Source organism: Lissotriton helveticus, chromosome 8 (genome assembly GCF_964261635.1).
Source record: "Lissotriton helveticus chromosome 8, aLisHel1.1, whole genome shotgun sequence".
Lineage (NCBI taxonomy): Eukaryota > Metazoa > Chordata > Amphibia > Caudata > Salamandridae > Lissotriton > Lissotriton helveticus.
The window spans coordinates 160,325,867-160,341,895 of record NC_136069.1 but is presented as its reverse complement, the minus strand read 5'-3'; positions in this window follow the sequence as shown (position 1 = coordinate 160,341,895).

The following is a 16,029-nucleotide window of genomic DNA, read 5'->3' as shown; positions in this document are numbered from 1 at the left end:
TCAAATTTCCTGGATCCAGTAATAAGCCTTGCCGCTGAATTGAGGCAAGCTTTTAGTGGTGCTGTTGAGATTTTTGGAAGGCCAGCAAGTGTAGTACACCCGTATTCTATCCTAGAGACAACCAGAGATTGTACAGCTAGTTTCAAGTCTGTCTCCGTTAAAAAGGATTTCATCTTCCTTAGATAGTTCAAATGGAAGCGGGCGTTTTTTGCCATAGATTTAATATGTGTTTTCATATTGAGGTTCTCATCCAATGTGATTCCGAGAGATTTTGCCGAATCTACTAGAGTTGGGATGCAATTTAATGCTGTAATAATTTTTGACCATTCTTTCACTAATGAATTATTTTTTTGAGGTGTGATGAGTAAGAATTCTGTTTTGTCAGCGTTGAGCTTGAGATGATTGTTAGTTAACCATTTTAGCGATATTTTGAGGGCGTCGTTCATTGTGGTTATGTCTTCCAGGCTAGCAATCTTGATGTAAAGTTGCGTGTCATCTGCGTACATGTGGTAGGATATTTTCGAATTCCGCAGAATTTCTGTGAGAGGTTCGATGTATAAGTTAAACAGTGACGGAGATAAGGTGGATCCTTGCGGTACTCCGAGTGTGTTCGGGCAAGATGGCGAAAGTGCTTGGTTTACTAGGAATCTCTGCGTTCTGTTCTTTAAAAATGATTCGAACCATTTCAGTACTGTGTCAGATATTCCCATCCTATCTTGCAGTCTGTTCAGTAATTTTCCGTGGTTAACTGTGTCAAATGCTGCTGACAAGTCTAGGAGGATGAGTAGACAGGATTGATTGCGATCTAGAGCTTGAAGAGCATCATCGACAATGTTTAGGATTGCTGTTTCAGTACTATGATTTGCTCTGAATCCAGATTGGCAGTCATCTAGCAGTGCGAAGTTGTCGATATGTTGACTCAACTGATTCTGTACACATTTTTCTATGAGTTTAGCAAGAAAAGGAATGTTGGTCACTGGGCGATAGTTGTTTGGATTTGATTTTGGGGGACAACATTCACAACGGGGAGTGGGTGCCTTGGGGACCTTTTTTTCTTTGCGAATGGCCTACCATCTCCTTAGGGAGGTGGTAAATGATCAATGTGTTGGGACTAGAATTCGGTCACAAAACATGAATACATATCAATCGGATTCAGTATTTGGAAGGGAAACTCTAAACTCGCCCCTCCCAAATGGCGATTCTGTAACTTATTACTAAATCACGATTTGTGGTTTGAACACAAGAAAACAGCCCAATTCGTTAGTTTGTACATCTGGCTTGACATAAAGGGACTCTTAATACTATAGAAAGTAAATACTCCACTGTTTGGTTCGTGACCCGCATCTTCTGAAACTTTAAATAAGGCCCACAGGTGGCGTGGACAATTACAAGATGGAGCCAGACATTTGAGCCCAGAGCTCTGTCCTGGAAGCAGCTCTTGCGAGGTCCTTCTGGGCTATGCCCCGCTGGCCACATCCAGTGAAAATCATAGGGGGCACCGAGGACCAGCTGCCTGAGTGTCTGAGCGCAGAGCAGGTTGCTGAGACCCCTGCTTAGAGGTGACCAGCGATCAGCAGGAATTGAAGATGGTGATACCCCTTTAACAGTGACCCTGCTGGTGAACAACAGGACGTGTGGGACCCTGAGGAAAACAGCAGCCCTGATGGCCTGGAGTGAGCCCTGATGGGCTCGAGTGGAGTTTAACACCCATGTCCCTAGTGCAGCGTGCCGACCATCGTGTCCACCGAGTCTATGCCCTTGCAGCAACCAGTGATGAGCGACAGCTGTGATGTCTGAGCCAGGCTGACTAGACCTGGGAGCCATCCCTACACCAACATCAGGAGGGTCTTAACAAAAACAGATCATACCAGCACATGGAGGTTAAAAGCAGGCAAGATTGGGCCTAACTTTGGGCAGTGACCACAGCACTCACTGAGCCCAAGCCCTGGCAATGACCAGCCGATAGCAAGGGCTGCATTCTTAGAAGCCAGGCTGGCCAGATTTGGCAGCCAGCCCAATAACAACACCAGGAAGTCCAGACCAGAAACAGCCTTCCCCAACCCAAGAACATTTCTAGTAAGCTGGTGCAGCAGAGAGCTAGGGCCATGTAAACTGAACCGGGCAGGCCAGAATTGACGGCTGGCCCGCATCAGCTTCAGGATGTCTTGACCAGGGAAAGCATTTACCAACCTGAGGTGAATAGCAGGCTGGGGCGTACCCAAAAGTGACCTGTCGCTCCACATCAGAGTCAGGAGAGCCCACCTGGGTGCACCTGGATTACCAGAGAACCATGACCACCATCAGGTACAGATGGGACACCTTGATTATGTGGGATGGCCCACATAAAGAAAGGAAATGGGTGACCCACACAAAACAATCAGGGAGAACAGGGCACCGACCCCCTGCCAGCCCCCACCTCTCCAGTGAATGAACCCATCACTGAAAACTTCACACTCCAATTCTTTGCGGCTCTCAAAACCACAATTGTGGTGGTCAGGGCAAATTATTAACAAAACCTGTCCGAATTTAGGCATGACTTGTATGACCTTGGGCAGAGGGTCCACTCACCGGAAACAACCCAAGATGAGCAATCCCTGGACTTGGAGTATCAATACCGATTGTTTTCTGTTACAGAACAACTTGTGATATTGCAAGAAAAGCAAGAAGACCCAGAGAATCAGTCTTGGAGATGTAACCTCCACATCCAAGGAGTAATGCAGGGCAAAGAATAAAAGGACATTAGTCACTAAATTGAGAGTCAGGCCAAGGCACTCCTGGAAGAGCACAGCCTAAACTCATGCACATAGACCGAGCCCACAGAGCTGGCCTAAACAGCCTGACCCAGAAAAGTTAATGCCCCAGACATTTAACTCTGTTTCCATCACTGTGTGGTTAAAGAAGTGATCCTAGAGGCAGTGCGGAGAGGAGGCCCTATCAATGGTACAATGGGGATGAGCCACAAATCTGACACTCATCAAATGGAAGGCCTTCCGGGAAGTCACCTTCTTTCTAACAGATAACAATGTATAATTCAGAAGGGACCATCCATTCTGACTTTTCTTCCAGTGGAAGGGTTAAAGACATGCCCTCAAATCGATCAGGAAACTTGTTGGATTCTAAGCTACTGGTCCCTAATGAGGTTTCCGAAAACCCCATGAAGATTTTTAAGCCCAGTATCGACAACTGTGAAGGGCCGCGGCGCACGGAAGCCCCGAAGCAGGAGGAGACTCTAGCTGGTCACAAAGCAGCCTTGCAGAACATCTAGAAAGTCAGCGAAGGACAGACCCTGAACTTCCTAGAACAAGGCTCTCATAACTCCCCACCGGGGGAGCCCAAGGTGGAGGACTAGGGGCTGCTGCAGGTATGGAGAATGGGGCAGGTGTGGAGACACTAAGGAAACGCTCAGGAGATTATGCCCATCTCCCAAGATCACAAAGCTTGCCACGGTCTGGGACAAACCTTACTCCAGACCACCATTGACAGAGGTGTCTTTACCTCCACCTCCTCTCTCTCAACCCGTTTTTACTACTTCCAGTGCTGATTCTCGGGCACAGGAAGGGGAAATTGGCTAGGCAACTGCCCACAACTGGCCCTGCTAGACACTGGCATAGGGCTTATCCAGGAGACACAACTCCTAAAATAGGACCAGCCTTGCTTGAAATCAATTCTTTTTGCGGGCCAATACTTCTCCTCTAGCTGGAAGAAACTTGCTAGAGTGGAGATCCTTATCCACAGACGATGTCCCCGATCGTTACTGTGACACAAAAAAATAAAGCAGATGTATGGTGGCTAAAACAGGGACTCTAAGCAGCACCCCACTGATTCTGACCTCGATATACAGCCCAAACCAGGGTCAAGAGTGATTCTTGATAGAGTTGCTTCGCACACTGACTTCGTGGTCTCCCGCATCGATAGAGGTGGGAGGAGACTCCAATTTGATCTTTGAGGTAGATGCCCATGCACCCATACCCATGCACAGACGACTGACAATACTATCCCTAGAGGGCAAGCTCATCTAAGAGCGTTTGGGTTTAGTAGATGCTTGGAGGACCCGACTACCCACTAGGATCAGGTTATTCACCGTAGTTCTGGGCCCATAAGTCGCCTACTAGACTGGATTAATTCTTCCTTGACAAGCAACTTGTCCCAGACCTGGTAGAGTTGACTCACCTCTCTATCACATTCTCTGATCAAGTTTTTGTTACATGCTTATTAAGATTAAAGGGTTGGTCCACCTGGGGTAGGCCAATCCATGGTGACTTCAGGACTCTGTACTGTTAGGCCCAGTGACAATCTGAAATATTAAGGCTAGCATTGCTGACTACATTGCCCATAACGACATGGAAGTAGTTAAGGCAGGGCCCTCTTGGATGCCCTAATGCCAGTGCTACAGGGCAACTTCATTGCGGAAGAAGCAGGTTTATGCAAAATACAGGCAGCACTGAGGAAAAAACTCACTGATGAACTGCACACTCTAAAGCAGGATCATAAGAGTACCAACTCCTCTGGCCAATAGAGCCACCAGGGGTCGGGGCCCAGCGTTCCTGAGACTCAGACTGCAAAATTACCAACAAGAGCGGGTCCTGAGATCAAAACACATGACATTTCTCACTATTCCTCGTTTCCCTAAGGCCAAGATAGGCGGCAGAGCATTTGGGGTCAGAACTGTAATGCTCTGGAATGTCATGCCTCTCCACCTCTGCATGTTGGAGCCAAAACCGGCCTTTAGGAGAGCATTAAAAACCTCACTTTTTAACCGTACATAGCTCTTCTTTCTGTGCCTTCTGTGTGAATCTGCTACCTTAGTGTCGGGACACCTGAGTTGGAGGTAGCCGCGCGCTCTATAAATTTCAAATAAATAAATGAATAAAACTCCCAGTAACTCTGGAGGAAAATCTTAACAGTACTAGGCCAGATTAGAGCCCTGGAATTAGATGGGACGGAATATCTCCTCACCCACCTGGACAATAAATATTACACAAGTAGCAATAAACCAGGCAAACCTGTAGCTAAACTCACCCAAGCACGCCAGGCCAAAAACCTAGTAGCTGAGGTAAAATCTCTGAATGGGCGAGTAAACATCCATGACTCAAAAAAGGCCAAATCCTTCTATGTGTATTACTCAAATCTGTATAAAAGGGAACCTAGCAATCCACTGATATGGGCCACATACCTAGAGGGAGCCACTGCACCTAGATTGGCACAGACTATTAGGGATAACCTGAAAACCCCATAATTAAAGAAGAGATCCTCCAAGCTATACCCGGAATGCACCTCTCTAAGGCATCAGTCCAGGATGGCTTCATGGCCAGCTTTTACCACTGTTTTACGTGCTCCCTCCTCCCTCTGGTACACAAAGTATCCCAGGAAATGATAGCTTACAAATGGATGACTACAAGCATAGCCCAGTCAAATATTTCTTTAATCCCCAAACCAGGCAAACCCCATGAAATCCAGCAGTTACTTACCCATTTCTCTCCACAACGTAAATGGCAACATTTTCACCAAAATCATAGCACGGCGACTGCAGCCACTGATGTGAGACCTGGTCCATCCCACTCAGTCAGGTTTCATACCTGAATGCCAAACTGGGGTCAACACCAAAGCTCTACACCTCCTAGATATTGGAGCCACAAGTGGCAAGCAGTCACTCGTAGTCACCCTGGACACAGAAAAGGCATTTGACAGGATCAACTGGGAGTTTATGGTGGACACATTGAGATTCATGGGTATGGGAGAGACCTTTACAAGGTGGCTTCTAGCAGGATACCATGACCCAAAGTCAAAATATGCATCAATAGTCTCCACTCACAGTAGACCACGATTACCACCGGCACGAGACAGGGATGTCCCTTACCACTTCTTTTCTCCGCACTCATACTGGGCCGACTAGCCTAATGTAGTAGGGCAAACCCCAAAATCATGGGCATTAAATTTGGAACCCAGGATATCAAACTAACAGTGTTTGCAGATGATATGCTTCTCTCCATTACACACCCACTAGGCTTCCTCCCAAATGTCTTGGAGGAACTAGCTGCATCTCAGAGCATCTTTTGGTTTAAAATCAGCATCTTCAAATGGAGATTTCAAACACTTCAACCCCCTGACAGACAGCCAAACAGCTACAAAAATAGACTATGCTCTGGTGGGCGACTGACCACATCAACTACTTAGAACTTGATTGGGCCTCCCCTTTTTCTAACACAAAGGACTCTAACCACCAGCACCTCAAAAGAGAGGTAAAGACTGATTTCAATTCCTCAAAAATATCTGGAAATATTAGATGCTCTTCTTGCTCGGTTGAATGGCAGCATATAAAATGTCCATCCTACTCAAGATTCTTTATGTGTTCCAGACCCTACCAGTTTGCATACCTAGAGGGTAAATTAAAGACCTACAGTTGATGTGCAGTACATTCCATCTGGGTGGGCAAGAGAGTGGCTGACCATAAAATCATGCTCTCTACATCCACATCAGGGAGGATTGGGAATACCAGATCTAGTCCAACATTATGCGTCCGACCACCTACAGTATTTGGTACATTGGACACGTTGGGAGACAAGTAAGAGGTAGTGCATGATCGACCACACAGTGGCATTGGGCTTCTCTGGGAGATTCCCTGGCAACCAAAGGCTCAACATCCTAAACCACTTTACCACTCACCAATTACGAGTGCCACACTAGAGGTCTGGGATGGCATGGCAGTGAAGAAGGACCTTACTTCTCTTCCATCTCCTTCACTTTCCTATTAAGGCAACGTAGAGTTTGTGCCACGATTGAACAGAGCCCCCCACCAGAGCTGATTGGAGGGAGAGTGCATGATCCTCATGGGCATTTTTGACCGAGGCATTATTAACACATTTGACCAGCTACAAGATGAATTTGAACTCCCGGAATCGGAACGCTCCTACTATATACAACTATAACATTGGCTACTTACCCCACAAATTAAACAGGGTGCCACCAGACCCCTCAATCCCTTTGAGAAATATTTCTATTTGCACAGGGGATAGTCAAGTCAGATCTCAAATATACAAGATATTGAATTCTACAGGGGGAGATAATGAACACCCATTCCAGCTCTACCGGGGAAGATTCACTGGGCATAAGACCGGACCAGGAGCAATAGGGGAAATAATGGAGTGAGCAAATAATTTTGCCTTCCATACAGGGAGCAAGGAATCCCTCCTGGCAATTCTCTATTCTTGGCGCTATAACTCATTGCGTTTGAAGATGGGAGGAGGGAGTCGCTATTGTGCTGTATGGGCTGCAGGAAATGGGGCTTACTGACTCATGTAATATGGTTGTGCCCTGCACTGACACATTTTTGGACGATCGTCCTGACGAATGTGGAAGCTATCACCGACTCAACCCTAGTCAAATGCTTTGAAGTTACATTATTGGGACGCCCAACCCCAGAAATATACCCATTGCATGAATCTCAAGGACGTCTGATCTTCATCTGTTATTACCAGTCAAGCAGTCAACTAGTGGTGGCTGACATAGGTAAGAGTGGTTAGTGGTGGGGCGGGTAAGTGGTTTTATTAATTTTTTTATTTAAATGTACCTATCCCATCATCTGTCAACTTTCCCCTCACCCTGACCTGCCCCCGCCCAACCCCACTGCACACCGCACTTACCTGTGCCAAACGCCACAGCGGTCAATAGTGGGACTCCGGGGGCAACCATTGGAGCAGAAATGGCTGGAGAAACTGTAGTGGACCCTGGGAATGGAGAAACCCGCCTCTGCAACACATGGAAGAGAAAAAGAGTTCTCCAAACAATGGGCCACATAGCGCAAGGGTGTCTGTGTTACATGGGAATAATTGTTCATGTGCAGGAAAGTGTGCCTTCCTGCACATAAACAATCAGTAATGGCGCTTTGTAACTTCTGTGTGTGCTGGTTAATGCAGCACACATAGAAGCTGCAAAGCATCATTTTTTTCAATGATTGTTTATGTGCAGGAAGGGACACCTTCCTACATATAAACAGTCAGTGGCGTTTTGCTGTTTCTATGTGTGCTGCACAACGCAGCACATATGGAAACAGCCAAAACTGGGAGCATTCCTCCTCGTTTTGCCAGGTTAAGACCAGGTTTTTCCTAGCCTTAATTTTGGCACTGCCTCCTATTTACGCCACCCTTGTAAATAGGGGGCAGCGTCAAAATCAATGGGTGTTGCAGTGGGACGTCCACTGCAGCACCCATTTCCCTCCCCTTTCACTCTAAGTGTAGCGTGAAAATGTGCCTTATTTAAAAGGCAACGTTGAGCCACGTTAAATGGCTTAACGCTGCCTTGTAAATAAGGTGAAGGTCCTATCGTCACACCAACGTCTGAAAAAGTGATGTCGTGGTGGCGATAGGGGCTTGTAAATATGCTCTCACTAGCGTTGAGTATTTTAGATTAACTCTAAATTGAATAGTCACTGTTCTGCGATACGACAGACATCAGCCACGCAGTCAGAAGCCGGTACCAGCCACACTTGTTGAGGGAAGGCCCATTAGCTTAATTGATCTTGATGTTGGCCAACGAGCCTTGGACAATGGGATATGGAGCTGGGGGGTTGTAAAGGAGAAGCTGTTGGAGCAGGGGAGGAGGGGTTCTTTATACATGGTGTTTCAGCATAGTTCAGCTGCATGGACTTCTGTGGTTATTGTTCCGATGGACCTAAATGCTAATAAATATCTATTTGAACCTAAACAAGGCACACAAACTCTTGGTTAGTTAATAAAATATTTGCTGGTTCTTGATGGCCTATCCTTTCTGCCCCAGTGCTCATGAATCTCAGAAGGCCCGTTTATATCCATGCTGAGAACAGGCCAATGGCTGATCAAGCCCTGTCAGAGAGAGGAGGGAATAGAGTCTGCCATTAATATACAAGACAATCCGTCAGCTGGATCAATTTTCACCACCTCTTCACCCTGGGTTCTGCTACTCGACTTAATTTGAGTTTTGTGAAGATTATGTTTTAACCATTTGTCTATAAGATGCACTTAGGCAGTTTGAATCTGTTCTTCTATGAAACTTTTGTGAAGCATATCCTGTGTATGTGCCATGAAGCCATATTTCTCCATAGTGCTATGACCCCAATTGGATACTGTTTGTTCTATCTAAAACTGCTACACAAGTCAATATGAATATCTTTCACACTTTACATTGTGATGTTTAGAGTCCTGTAAGGAATATCAGTCTCAGGCAGCATTGGAAATAATCTGAAAATGATGTTGCATCACTGAAGACATAGTTTATTTTTTTTGCAGATTTATATAGCGCGAACTTGACCCAATGGTATGGGAGCACTTTACATTAGCACCAGTTATGTTACACAAGGAAACATTCATTTTTAGGTCAAGCCTATAGCAGCAGCGAGCATGCGCTGCTCGCTTTGCGAGGCATGCAGTATTCAGTACGAGTGGAAGCTCTGTGGAAGCTCCTCCCACTCTCTGCCAAACTTTTTCATTGGCTTGTGTCGTTATCGTTCCTAAATGCTGCCTTACATTGGTTTATAGGCTTGTTAGTCCCTCCTTATGACGGCCATGTCGTCATTGTATCCTTCCATGGCTACTGGCCCCTTTACTTTGAGTGTTGCACAGTATGTTTTATTCAGATAGTGAGCACTATTTTCTCCCCTCCTCCCGCAGTCCATGACTTCTCGTCCCCTCCTCCGGCACCCCCATTGTTCGTGCCTTCTCGCCCACCCGCACTCCCGTTTGCAATGCAATAGGTCTAGCATAAATGCGAGTCCTATTGCATTGCAAATACTTTCTTTTTTGTTTGCCACCCTTGTATACCATGTGTCTGCTTCTGTAACTGTCCATTCAGCCCCTGGAGCTCCATACCCATTCTCCCACTCCTCTTTATAACGGCCTACTCGTCCCCAGACCGCCTTCCTGTCTTTGCTCTCGGCTGTTTCTCTGTAAGCCCGCGTCCCCAGAACGCCATGCCAGTGTTCCCTTGGGCCCCCAGTTCACACCAGCCTGTGCCCCGCCGCTAGAGAATGATGAGGCTGAAGTCAAACCAGACGCGCACATAGGATGTATTGTATTGTAGTGCATTGTATTGACACTTGTATAGTGCATGGCTACCCGGAAGCATCCCAGTGCTGGATGGGGACGGCTACTAGAAACATGCGGCCTGTCTGTGCTTCAGGAGCGAGAGGGAAGAGGAGGTGAGAGTTCACACAGGGCGGAGGGTGTGATGATGCTATAGGGTGATAGATGGAGGGGAGTAGGGGCCAGGATAAGCAAGATCTAAGATAGACTCTAAAACGGTGGGGCGATGGGGGCGGGAGTGGGCCGATCAGTTCACTAAGGAAAGGTGTGAATGTAGCAATCGAATTGTGTTTAATTTGGTGTTTGCGTTTGTGCATTTAATTCTGGCAGTCAGCCCACAGTCTTTTGTATGAATTCATATTGTGTTAAGTGCTTCCCAGAGCCCAGGCATCAATGCTATTCTATAAAACGTGCTGCAGATTTGTGGCTTCGTAGCGCTGTAAATAGCAGGCATGCTAATTCCCTGAACCAGCAGCAAGAGTTGTATCAACCTACAAATATTGAGAGTCTTAATCGATCATAATGGAAATTAACCCAGGAGTCATTCAAATGTGCATGCTTTCAGCTGGCACGTAACTCGCCCACTGAGCTATAAGTGTTTAATGTGACATTGCTCCTCTCCCCGATGCGGTTTGTCAAGACCTTGTATCTGGAACTCGTCAGCATCCTCTTTACTACGATTCGTACCCTGAATGTCTTGCTTCACTGTATTATGTTTGCTTTCTTTTGCACTGCTCTGTATTTGTTGTGAAGCGTTCCAATACCTTCCGGTCAGGCTAGAGCTATATAAAACTTCTTAAATAAATAAATAAAAAAATAAGATGAAATAACATTCCTTGTGAACCTTCCACATCACTTGTATGGGCACAGTAATAGATTACATGGGTGAATAACACTGCTTGTTGATATAGTGCATATCGCAAACTGAATTGTTTTGAGGCTGTTGAATAAAGTAGTGTAATTTTCAGATCATGCAATCAGTCGAACAGTAAGGGGGTGGGATGGGGGGCTTTTGAAATGTGTACGTGTAACTTACGTTCTGTGACCTTGTACACTATCTAAATGGGTTTGGAGGCCTTGATAGCGAATACACAGGCCCAGGTAGCCAATCGCTGCGCTTCATAAAGATAGATGTGACAGAGTGTTTGTGTGGGCGAACTGTATTTCATGCCCGTAGAGTCATGTGTGACTATAGGGCACGAGTTTCAATCTTCTGAAATTACCAGATTGTTTCACTGCAGTGTGAGGTCACCCACAGCCCTGCACTGTGGCTCGTCGGTGTGCATCCAACCTACTCTTGTGAGTGAGTGTGCAAACTCCATCCTCATTCAGGCTTTGGCTTCTCTGCTTAGACTGTCAGTGAATGTGCTGCTGATTGCCACTTTGGTGGTAGGTAGTTAATGCAAAATAACACCTGCCAGGTTGAAACTTTAAAGGGACAATCCAGTGTGGAGAAAGATAACAGTACTGTTTACCCAGTCCTGCTATAGGCATTCCTGAATGTTCATTTGTTTGATGTCAGCTGGAGTTTTGAGACCTATTGTGATAGCAATCATGTGTTGCCCTTTATCTACAATTTTACAGAGTACTGAAAAATATCAACATTGCTAATATTTCATATAACGCATATAAGTATATGGTGTTTTCTTCTGCAAACTTTGGCTTTGTATTGCATACTGCTGACCATAATAGTCAATTATCGGCCTTGAACATATTAATTGCAGAATCAGCCCTGTTATGGCTCAATAGTGTGACCTAGTCTGGGCTTCCGGATATATATAGTTATACAACCGGAGCACTTTCCACATAATCCACTATCTGCCTCATATGTTGAAGACTTGAACAACAAGTCGTTTCTAGCTCAAAGCTATCATAATATATTTGAATCACAGTACATAGTCTCAGATGCGGTGCCTGACAGTTTTTAAAGTTAACTGGTCACCTTTCAGATGTCGATTGCTGTAGTCAGCCATTTAAACAGGTGACAGCTTTGCCCAGATAGCAGGAACATCTCCAATTTGATGATCTGGGAAAAGGATGTTTGCCTGCAAACAGGATACAAAAAAAAATCGAAAATAATGAAATGTAATTTGGTGGAAACAATCATTCCTTCGTAATGGTTACTGCATGCACAGTTAGTCTTAGACTTTACCGTCATCTCGGATGTTGGTGTCCCTGTACAAAGGCAGGGGCACATTGTGCTGATGTTTCATCGACTCTGCACCCATTGTCAGTTCATAGGCTACTTACAAAGAGACATCGCCAGCTTGTTTCAATGCCACCTCTCCTCTCCAGTAGAGGAGCACGGAGACGGATTCAGGCTGTGCTGATGGTACCTTTCCTTCATGGAAACTATGCTGTTGTCAAGTTTGCTGATGCCGTGTGAGTACCACCTCAGCATCACCTCAGCACAGCACTAACTCAGCATGACTCAGCACCACCTCAGCATGACTCAGCACCACTTAAGCATCACTCAGCAACACCTCACTGTCCCTCAGCATCACCTGAGCCACTCCTCAGCACCACTTCAGCATTAGCGCAGCATCACCTCAGCCCAGCACCAACTCAGCATCACTCAGTACCACCACCACCTCAGCACCACAGCATTACTCTGAATCACCTCTACACCAACTGAGCCCCACATCAGCATCACCTCAGTCTGCCCTCGGTTTCTGGCATCTGTTGATTCTCCCCTAGTGTCCATCCTTTGCTCATATTGTAATTCAGGTACTATTTCCCCAACTCCACCCGCATACCAAAAAAAACTTAAACAAACGAACATTATAACAGGCAGGAAGAAGTAGTCAGCATTAGAATGACAAAAAAATAAAACATTTTAATAATTATTTTTGTAATACAGTCATTCAGTTGTAAATAATGATTTTTGGGTTATATATAAGATAACAAAAATCCTTAAAACACTTTTTTATTATAACTTTTCAACATACTGTACAGCAGCCACACTGCTCTACAACATAGCTTAAAAACATTTGCAAAGCCAATAGCTCTGGCTAAACACTTATAAGGTCCCAAAGGCGAGACCTTTTGGCTATGCCAATCCTTGTTTTGGTAGGCACGGGGAGATTAAGTGATTCGCCCAGCATCACAGGATGTGGAGTCGAACCCGAAGCTCGAAACTTGGTTTCCCAGCTCCAAAGTCGGAAGTCTAGCCGCCAGACCACATCCTGTCCCCAATAGGGTATAGTTAATACCATATCATTTCAACTGCAGTCTGGTTCCACATTAACCAGGACAAACAAGCCACAGTTGCTAAAAATAATCCAAAAGCGACAATAATGTGTACAGAAGACAGCAATTTCAGCACTGCATGCCTGAAGACCAACTAGCAGGCATTTCTTTAAATGATTAACTAATAATTACTTTATGTTGCTCATGATGGTAGTTAGGGATGTTACAATGTATGTGTGTGTGTAGACGGAATCTTGGTGTAAACTGTTATTTGCAAATCACTTCTGCCCCATCACGTGAACTAGTGTGTGCATGTCCGCACGTGACAGCGACCGTGTATTCTGTCTGTGTGTGATGAGCGCAATGAATGTTTTGAAAGTTACCTAGACAAATTGTAAGTCCTTTTTTGCCATAAAATGGTGGACTGAATAAAAACCATGGTTTATTCAATTGAGTTTCCCAGTTACAAAAATATGAACAAAATATGTTTCTTTAAAAAAAATTATAAATAATTACCGACAGTTTTCTGCTAGCTTCATAAATTAATAATACCACAGGTTTTTACAGAATAGATGATCTTAAATATAATTTCTTTTTCATTTTTGCATTGCATTCCTTTGAAGTAGAGTAAATGATTTTTTACCATAAACAGTTCTCGAATCAGTTAGACATGAATGAATAAACTGGACTTGTAAACGCACTGCTACTTAAAATGGGTGTCCAGGCGTTTTGGGAGCTGGCCGAGGAGGAAGAGGATTCGTCAGCCACGAAACATGAGACACTTTTAATTTTTCCTTAAAAATGGGAACTTGTAAAAGTAAAGATACATAAAATATATTTTCTGTGAGCAATAGAAAACTAAAACTTTAACTCAACCACCTCTAAGGAAATTACTATTTAATTCATTAATTCACATGATATATAATTGTCACAAAGTTAATACTTTTTGGACTTCAGTTTGGGCTCAGTGTTTTAAAAATGCTCAAATGTATTATGCCTCTATTTTTCTTAATATTTTTAGACCTGTTATTTCCTGATTTTGACTGTTCCACTAATGAGTCTATTTTGTTGAATAATTGCTATTGCCTTTAAAGCAATAATATCCTGTTGGAAGTTTTTTTTTCAAACTAACTGTTGTACGCTGGTGGAATCTTTTATGTGTGAGCATAGTGATTCTTCTTTTACTCTTCAAAATGAAATTAAATCTAATCTATTTTGGTTACCTTTTACTAATTTTATTTTTTCGCACTCATTTCGCTTTACACCCGTTACTATTTTTTAGTATTGTCTTCTCTCTTCGATCTGTTTCTTCCATTCTTGCTCTCTTCTTTTCTTTATTTTTGTTTTTTATTGCTCTTGTTCTATTCTTTTATTCTCTCTAAAGTTTGATGCACTGGTTTATTATTTATCTCTATTTACAAATGTATTCTGCATATGAAATTAAATACAAATATAACCTGCAGATCCTAATGCAAAAGAGAATACCTATGTGTTTTTAGTACCATTTATCCATCAGAGAATGTAATTTATGTAAGAAATCATTAATCATTTGTCAAGTATCAATGCAAACCTTCGTCCTGCATACACCCACTCTCACTCGTCCTTTAAAATGCACTCCAAAGAGAACATTTTAAATGGCATAGAAACTACGACAGACCTATTAAACTTTAGAAGAAACCATCTACACAACAGTTGCTAATGTGGTGGTTCAACGCATGGTGGTGAAACACACATGCAACAGATGACAATCAAATACATATATAGCCATTGAAGATGATACGCAAAAAAAAGGTTTGCAGAACATAAAGCAAAATCAGCAATAAACAACAGGGGATGTATAGGAAATAAGGTTACATTAAAAAGAGGAGCCCCAGACACGGAGTGATGCACCAACCATTAAGTGAAGATAGTTTTTCAATAAGTCATGTAGTCTTGATTAGGTTGTCTCAATAGACCCTTGATTTTCATTAGCATCCAAATACAAAAGATTGCCAGCCAACGCGTTCCTTCATATGCAATGAACTTCTTCAGGGCATAAAGTGATGTATGATCCTTGGAGGGACTTTGAAGAAAACGGCAACCGTCAGCTCCGTCTGTTAAAATTTATTTTATAATAACCATTATTATTAAACATTGCACTGTGTGAATTACTGAAATATATATTAGATTTAAAATATTAGTGACAATAATAGACTCGCTTTTTATATTTTGGTGTCATGACTCTTTGGCAAAGTGCAGTTAGACTAACCACATGCAGCACATGCCAGAAGGCCATGTGTGGCTGACTGCTCGCAATGGGGATGCTTGCTTCAAGGGGTTGGCCATGCACAGTCGATGGTTGACTTTTCATATGGGGATAAAGTATTACTTTACTTTAAAAAAATAGAAATTAACTGAAAATACAAAGGTTAAGGTGACTTTATAGTTAGGTGAATATTTCAGTGAAAACGTAATGTTTTAAACTCACAAAAACACTGAAATTCACCAGCTATAGTTCTCTTTAATGACTATATATAATAAGTATACCTCATGCCCTATGGTAAATATAGCTTGCGCCCTCCCTTTGCATAGCTAAGTATGCCACATATTACACCACTCATTACATGTTCTATGATATCATTAATAACATCACTGCAATATCTGAAATGACATAATTGATGTCCAGGGCGGTGGCACGAGTTATAGTTACTAGAGATAACAATAACTCGTGAATTTCAGTGTTTGTTTTAGCTTAAAATGTTATGTTGTCACTGAAATTTTCACCAAACTATAATGCCACTTTAACCTT